Source organism: Callithrix jacchus, chromosome 2, assembly GCF_049354715.1.
Source record: "Callithrix jacchus isolate 240 chromosome 2, calJac240_pri, whole genome shotgun sequence".
NCBI lineage: Eukaryota > Metazoa > Chordata > Mammalia > Primates > Cebidae > Callithrix > Callithrix jacchus.
Window position 1 is genome coordinate 196001846 of NC_133503.1, and position 7810 is coordinate 196009655.

Sequence of the window (7810 nt, forward strand, 5' to 3'; positions counted from 1 at the left end):
GTCCTCAGTTGGTCCTAGGATGGCATCACCTAGTTTACCCCCTTCTCTCAGGAGTCCTCCCCATCACCTGCACTCTACTGATTTTAGGTGACTCAGGTGGCCCATGCAGCTGCTGGTTACAAAATCACAGAGGCATAGAACCAATGTGTTTCAAATGGGCTATCCCACAAAATGCCTCCATTATTTCCAGGTCTTAATGCACACACTTGCACTATTCTAAAATGCTGTTGAGTGACTGGTCATTGCTTCTGATAGAATTACGTTGCAATCAGGATTTTCCCCTAAGTCGTAAAGTCATTTGAGAGAAGTACCTGCATCCCCACTTTCTGACTTTGCTCCCAGTGTCTAGCCAAGTGGCCACACACGGATATGCCCTTAAGCCACACACCGGGGAAGACTTGCTCAAAACTCTCTCAAGGAAAACTCATGTTTGTTGAAGAAGTGAAGTCATTCTTGTACTCAGCCTGACTCTGTGATATTGGAGATTTGTCAGCTATTACCGTAATCTGTGCAGGAATCCGGTACAATGGTTTCCTGGAAAATGCTATGTCTTATTGACAGATTTGCTTAAGGACAACACCAAGATTCCATTTGCAGTCCATACATGGCAGGGTAGGATTTAAAATGGATTTTTGCCTTGGAAATAATAATTGGGAGAAAAGTTTATCTTAGCATATTAAATATGCTATTTACATTCTATCTCATCATAAAAGAACAGGGAAAATGATCTTATAAGATACAATATTTCAACATAGTAAAAAAAAATAGAGATATCTAAGAGAGGTATTTTTAAAGGGCCAAATAAAAATTAAAGGGTCTGAAGATAAAATAGAGCCAGGAAAAAAATTTGCCTTCCTGGCCATACTGCGTTGTATGTGGTGGGAGTTTGGCCACAAATATGGTTCTTGGCCTAATGTGGCCAATGGGAAGATGCAAATGACATCAGACACAATGGCATTTTGATAAGGCATACCCTGGTCAGTTATTCATGGAATGAAAACTGTTCTTTCTGATAATGAAAGATGAGCTGTTCCCTAAGTCTTCATAAGGAAGCCCTTCTGCAAAGTGGTCAATGCAATTCTAAACCACATCACAACATCCCGACAGGAGAGAGACTGAGATGAGCTCCGTGTTTCATAGGTCATAGGTCACAGGGTCATGCCAAAGAGACAACGAGGAAGAACAAAGAAAGAGCCCTCTGCGTTATTTCGGTGACACTGGGACCAATGTCAGAATGCTACTCCTTTCTTTCTTTCTTCCTGAATCCAATGCAACACTCCTCCCAGGACTAAGGGAGCAAAGAGCAGTTTGGAGCTCTGTGCCTAGCAGCACAACTGGCCATCCCGCCAGCCAGGCGAGTTACCCCCTGACCAGCATCACTAGCATCACCAGGTGCAACAGAAAGCTGAGAGCCTGCGAGGCCATGACCAGTGGGGCCAGCCGAGTTGCCGATGGCAGCTCATCCCTGCACCCAAGCTCCTTGGCATACTCCTGCCTCTCCTTGGCAGTGGGGGTGGGCATCTCTCCTCTTCCTGGCATTGCATGCATGAGAGTGATCCTGAGGAAAGGAGCCCTGGGAAGGGGGAGTGTTTGTAAGATAGTGTCCATGACTGACCCATGGGGGAACATGGGTGGCAGGAGTTGAGGAGTTGAGATGAGTTGGCCTTATCTCTTCAAATTTATTGTCTTCTCTTTATAAAAATGTACTGTTGGGTCCATGTGATACAATGTGAAGATGGGTAATAAGCTTTTGCCCTGCAGTGTCCACAATTATCAGTGCACTCTCCCCTCAGGAAAAGACTACAAACCCACAATAATTAAGTGGCAGAATCTAGACGCCTTAGCTATAGACCTTGGCTGCCTTTGACAGAGAATGGGCACAGTCTTCATGTTAACAACAGAGAACCACCAAAAGTCTTCCCAAGATTTAAGAAATTGAAAAATGTCAATCCATCTGCAAGCTGGATCAGCAAGCTAGGAACCCAGGGACAGCAGATGGTGGCGAGCTCCCAAATGCCGATATGCCCCTAGAAGTGAAGTATTTCTGTGCTCACTTGCCATCTCCATCCTGCTTTCACTCTGTCCATCTGCTTCGGAGGCAGGTTGCCCACTCAAGAATTAGGCACAAATCTTCAAGGCAGGGGGGTTGTCATGCAGCAGAGCCTTCTTAGTGGCAAGCTCCTCTGTCTGGCCATTTCACAGCTTGAAAGGCCAACCACTTCTGTGTAAGCAGTGTGGGCAAAGCAGAGCCCATGGCAGCTGTCTAGGGCTTCATCTGGAGTGATGGTGCCAGGCATATTCCAAGCCCAATTATTCAGCCTTGGCGTTGGTATGGGTTGTGAATATGCCTGCTCAAGTGCTTTGAACATTCTAAATACCAGGAGGTCTTTTTCTGTAGTGAGCTGAGATGGCTATGTGAGGGATCAGTAATGCAGAAAATAGCTCAGGCAATGGAAAGGAGGAAGATAAAACTATAGCTACTGAATACAAGTAAAAAGAATATGGAGATCTCAACTTTTGCTTTGCGACTTTGAGGCCAACCCACAACGCTGAAGCTTGGTATTTCACTTTCTAAGAATACTCCACAACAACCCCTGCTCCAAAGGACATGGAAAGAGAACACTTTGTCTCAAAAGAGATCCATTGGGTTTCTCCAGAAAGCAGCAAATTTAACTTTTCCACCTCATGTAGATTAAATCTAAACTTCCCTGGAATGTTAGTACAATGTAGGTGTATCAGTTTTCTGCTGGTATGTAAAAAATGATCCTTAGTAGCTTAAAGTGACAGCATTTGTTATTTCATCATTTCCATGGGTCAGGAATCTGGGCACAGTCAAGTTTTGGTGCAGAAGCTCTGAGTCTTTCACGAGGTTGCAGTCAGAGACATGGGAACCTCAAGACTCTCCTGGGGAGGGGTCCTGTTGGCAGCAGGTCCTCCTGGGCTGTTGGATTGTGGGGCTCAGCTCCTCACCAGCTGTGGGCCAGAGGTAACCATCATCATCGTCAGTTTGACCCTTGGTTTTACAAAATGGCAGCTTGCTACATCAGAGTGAGCAAGTATGAAGAGAGAGGGAGAGAGAGAGAGAGAGAGAGAGAGACAGCAGACAGAGAGAAGGGAGGAAAAGTCTTTTATAATGTCTTCTCAGAAGTAGCAAGTTAAGTTACTGGTCTGGCCACCTATAAGGGGGCAGGGTTTCTTGGGAACTACGTTAGAAGCTGCCTAGAACAGAAGTTAGTCAATATTTGACTGTTTACTACTATTGCTTATTAGATTTTATGGAAAATACATGAAATTTTATTGAAATGAAATGTTGGGCCTATTTGATAAATAGACTCAAATAATATAATATTTGCTTCTCCTTTAATTTCCTATTTCCCAATTACCCAAAGTAAGAGAAATCCTCCAAGCAGTTAAACTGTCAATTAATTTGCAATATTCAATGTCACTTGCAGTTGTAAGCTAAAAATGTCCAAACATATATTTCTCACAATTGAGTAACATATTTGTAGGACATGAGCTAGGAAGAGAAAAAAGCCCAGCAACGCTGCAGATGCTGACGATGACAACACATTTAAAAGGTTCTGCTCATTCAGTACCTACTGTGGGTTAGTTAGGACACCAGGGGCTTTCACACAGGCTTTTGTTTCCCTCTTACATGATGCTGTGACTAAGGATTGGCCACACTTCCCAGGTGAAGGGATGGCCCTTGAGGGGGTTAGGGTCAAGGCTCACTAGCAGTACCAGGTACACCCACCTGACTCCAGAGCCTGTAGCTTGAAATGTCATGCTCCCTAGTTCTGGTTTCATATACCACTTCCTTCTGGACAATTGCAAAGGGATCAAATGCATGTAAAAATGTCAGCAGCCTTCATGATGCACACAGTAACTTCATAAGAACCCTCAAAGATAGACTATGGAGAGCCTTTTGCCCATTGCTGGCATGTGCTTTGCTCCTAGCCTGTCAGAGAATCTTGGCTAAAAAAAAAAAAAGGCTTCATCAGCTTTCTATTTATATAGGCAAGCAGGTTGCACACTGGCAAGGGAAACCTCGCACCTCGCAGTTCTTAGCTACTGCCCTGCAGCAGGCAGGGTGGGTGCTGCAGCCGCCGTTGTCGAACAGCACAGCATGTTCTAGATTTTCCAGCACCGCAGCAGCTTATGTGTCTGTCTAAGGGAATGTGACAAGAGAAATGGGCACAGGAGCCCTCCAAGTGCAGCATGACACTCCTGGGGCTCCCTGGAAAAGGCTCAAGTGGAAAGAATATCTGACAGCCTTGGAGATGCAGAGGTTCTAAAATTCCCCACTTAGAGGATCTGCCAGGCGGACTGGTTCTCTCTGCTCCTTCCCTCTCATCTGTCCTTGCTGATGTCTCACCTTGAGGAACTCTGGTCCCAGTAGCTCACCCTGTCCCAGGGCAGGTTGAAACAGTTTCCAAGTCAGTTCATTCTTTTTTTTTTTTTTTTTTTTTTTTTTAAATTTTTTATTGGATTATAGGTTTTGGGGTACATGAGCAGAGCATGCAAGACGGTTGCGTAGGTACACACATGGCAGTGTGCTTTCTTTTCTTCTCCCCTTCTCCCACATTTCAGTTCATACATTCCTACTGCAGAGGGGCGCAGCTCTCCGCCCTTCCCTGTAGTCAGTCTCCTTCTCTTCAGACTTTTAATCCTTCCAGCCTGAGATGGAGCAGACTTCCCTTCCCCTTGGCATTAGGATTGACTGTGTGATTTTCTTTTCACTGTCCTTGATTCTTTCAGTGGACAAAACCCAGAAATATACGTATATATTTACACATACATATGAGTATACATACACACATACATACATATATTCATGTACATGTAAGCTTGTATGTACATGTAAGCTTGTATATACACATACATATACGTATTTTGAAATCAAGAGTTTACAGTGATACTTCCAATTGCATTCCATACCCTTGGGTTGGTTCTGAGCTTCCCCTCTTCCCAGACACGCATGTTCCTTATTCCACATTGAGAACTTTGGCTTCAAAGAAAACTGACACATTTACTCATTTTCTCAATCCTATAATACACCTAAAATAATGTCGGAATTTCTTTACCCATATCATTACAATAAACAAATATGCTAAAAATTGTTCAAGAATTTTTTTCAATTCTCCTTGAATTGTAGCTCCCATAATTCCCACGTGTTGTGAGAGGGACTTGGTGGGAGACAATTGAATAACAGGGTGTGTTTTTTTTCCCCATACTATTCTCATGGTAGTAAATAAGTCTCACAAGATCTGATGGTTTTATAAGGGGAAAGCCCTTTCACTTGGCTTTCATTCTGTCTTGTCTGCTGCCATATTAGACGTGCCTTCCGCCTTACACCTTCTGCCATGATTGCAAGGTCTCCCCCACCACGTGGAACTGTGAGTTCATTAAACCTCTTTTTCTTTACAAATTACCCAGTCTCGGGTAGATCTTCATTAGGAGTGTGAAAACAGACTAATACACCTTTCTTTTTCACCATCACTCAAGCCTGAAAATATTGCTCAAATAGTACATTCACTGGTTATTTGGATTGGGTTTTTCTTTCTCTTACCCGCTTTCACTGTGGTTGTGATATTTATTTGAAGTACAAGTAGGATTATTTGTTTCAGTCTGCTTTTTTGTTTTGAGTTTCCCACCTTCCCATTCTTACTGCTTTAATTTTATTTTTTGAATCTGTAAGATATTAACATGCTCAAAAGTCACAACTATACAGAAAGCTATATTCACAGAAATGTCACTCCTTACCATATCCCTTCCATGCCATTTGCCCCATTTTTTGTAGATAATTTCATTGCTTCTCAGGTTATCTGATAAAATATATGTGTCTTTTGTTTCTTCTTCCTTCTAATGTAAAATATGGCATATTACATAGACATTTTTTCAGCTGGGTTTTTTTCACTTGATAATATCTCATCATTGCTAGCCAGTTTTCCCAACATCATTTATTAAACAGGAGATCCTTTCCCCATTGCTTATTTTTTTCAGTTTTGTCAAAGATCAGATGGTTGCAGAAGTGTAGTATCGCTCCAGAGGCCTCTGTTCTGTTCCATTGGTTTATGTCTCTGTTTTGATACCAGTACCATGCTGTTTTGATTACTGTTGCCTTGTAGTATAGCTTGAAGTCTGGTAGCATCATGCCACCAGCTTTGTTCTTTTTGCTTAGAATTGACTTGGCTATGCAGGCTCTTTTTTCGTTCCATATGAAGTTTAAAGTGTTTTTTTTTTTCCAGTTTTGTGAAGAAGGTCATTGGTAGTTTGATGGGGATAGCATTAAATCTATAAATTACTTTGGGCAGTATGGCCATTTTCACAATATTGATTCTTCCTAACCATGAGCATGGAATATTTTTCCATCTGTTTCTGTCTTCTCTTATTTCCTTGAGCAGTGCTTTTTAGTTCTCCTTGAAGAGGTCCTTTACCTCCTTTGTTAGTTGTATTCCTAGGTATTTTATTCTTCTTGTAGTAATTGTGAATGGCAGTTCGCTCATGATTTGGCTCTCTCTTAGTCTGTTATTGGTGTATAGGAATGCTTGTGATTTCTGCAGATCGATTTTGTATCCTGAGACTTTGCTGAAGTTGCTTATTAGCTTTAGGAGATTTTGGGCTGAGATGATGGGCTCTTCTAAATATACAATCATGTTGTCCACAAATAGAGACTATTTGGCTTCCTCCTTTCCTAACTGAATACACTTTATTTTGTTTTTCTTGCCTGATTGCTCTGGCTAAAACTTCCTATACTATGTTGAATAAGAGTGGTGAGAGAGGGCATCCTTGCCTAGTGCCAGTTTGCAAAGGGAATGCTTCCAGTTTTGCCCATTCAGTATGATATTGGCAGTGGGTTTGTCATAAATAGCTTTTATTATTTTGTGAGAGGTCCCATCAATACCTAGTTTATTGAGAGTTTTTAGCGTAAAGAGCTGTTGAATTTTGTTGAAGGCCTTTTCTGCATCTATTGAGATAATCATGTGGTTTTTGTCTTTGGTTTTGTTTATGTGATGGATTGTTTATGGACTTGTGTATGTTGAACCAACCTTGCCTCCCTGGGATGAAGCCTACTTGATCATGATGTATAAGCTTTTTGATGTGCGGTTGCAATTGGTTTGCCAGTATTTTATTGAAGATTTTTGCATCTATGTTCATAATGGATATTGGCCTGAAGTTTTCTTTTTTTTGTTGAGCCTGTGCTGGGTTTTAGTATCAGGACGATGTTGGTGTCATAAAATGAGTTGGGGAAGATTCCCTCTTTTTTTATTGTTTGGAATAGTTTCAGAATGATTGGTACCAGCTCCTCTTTGTATGTCTGGTAAAATTTGGCTGTGAACCCATCTGGACCTGGACTTTTTTTGGTTGGTAGGTTGTTAATTGTTGCCTCAACTTCAGCCCTTGTTATTGGTCTATTCAGGGTTTCAACTTCTTCCTGGTTTAGTTAGGTAGGATGCAAGTGTGCATGAATTTATCCATTTATTCCAGGTTTACTGGTTTATGTGCATAGAGCTGTTTGTAGTAATCTCTGAGGGTGGTTTGTATTTCTGTGGGATCAGTGGTGATATCCCCTTTATCATTTTTTATTGCATCTATTTAATTCTTCTCTCTTTTCTTTTTTATTAATCTGGCTAGCAGTCTGTCCATTTTGTTGATCTTTTCACTAAAATTAACTCCAGATGGATTAAGGACTTAAACAGAAGACCTAACACCATAAAAACCCTAGAATAAAACTTAGGAAAAACCATTCAGGACATAGGCATAGGCAAGGACTTCATGACTAAAACACTAAAAGCAATAGCAACAAAGG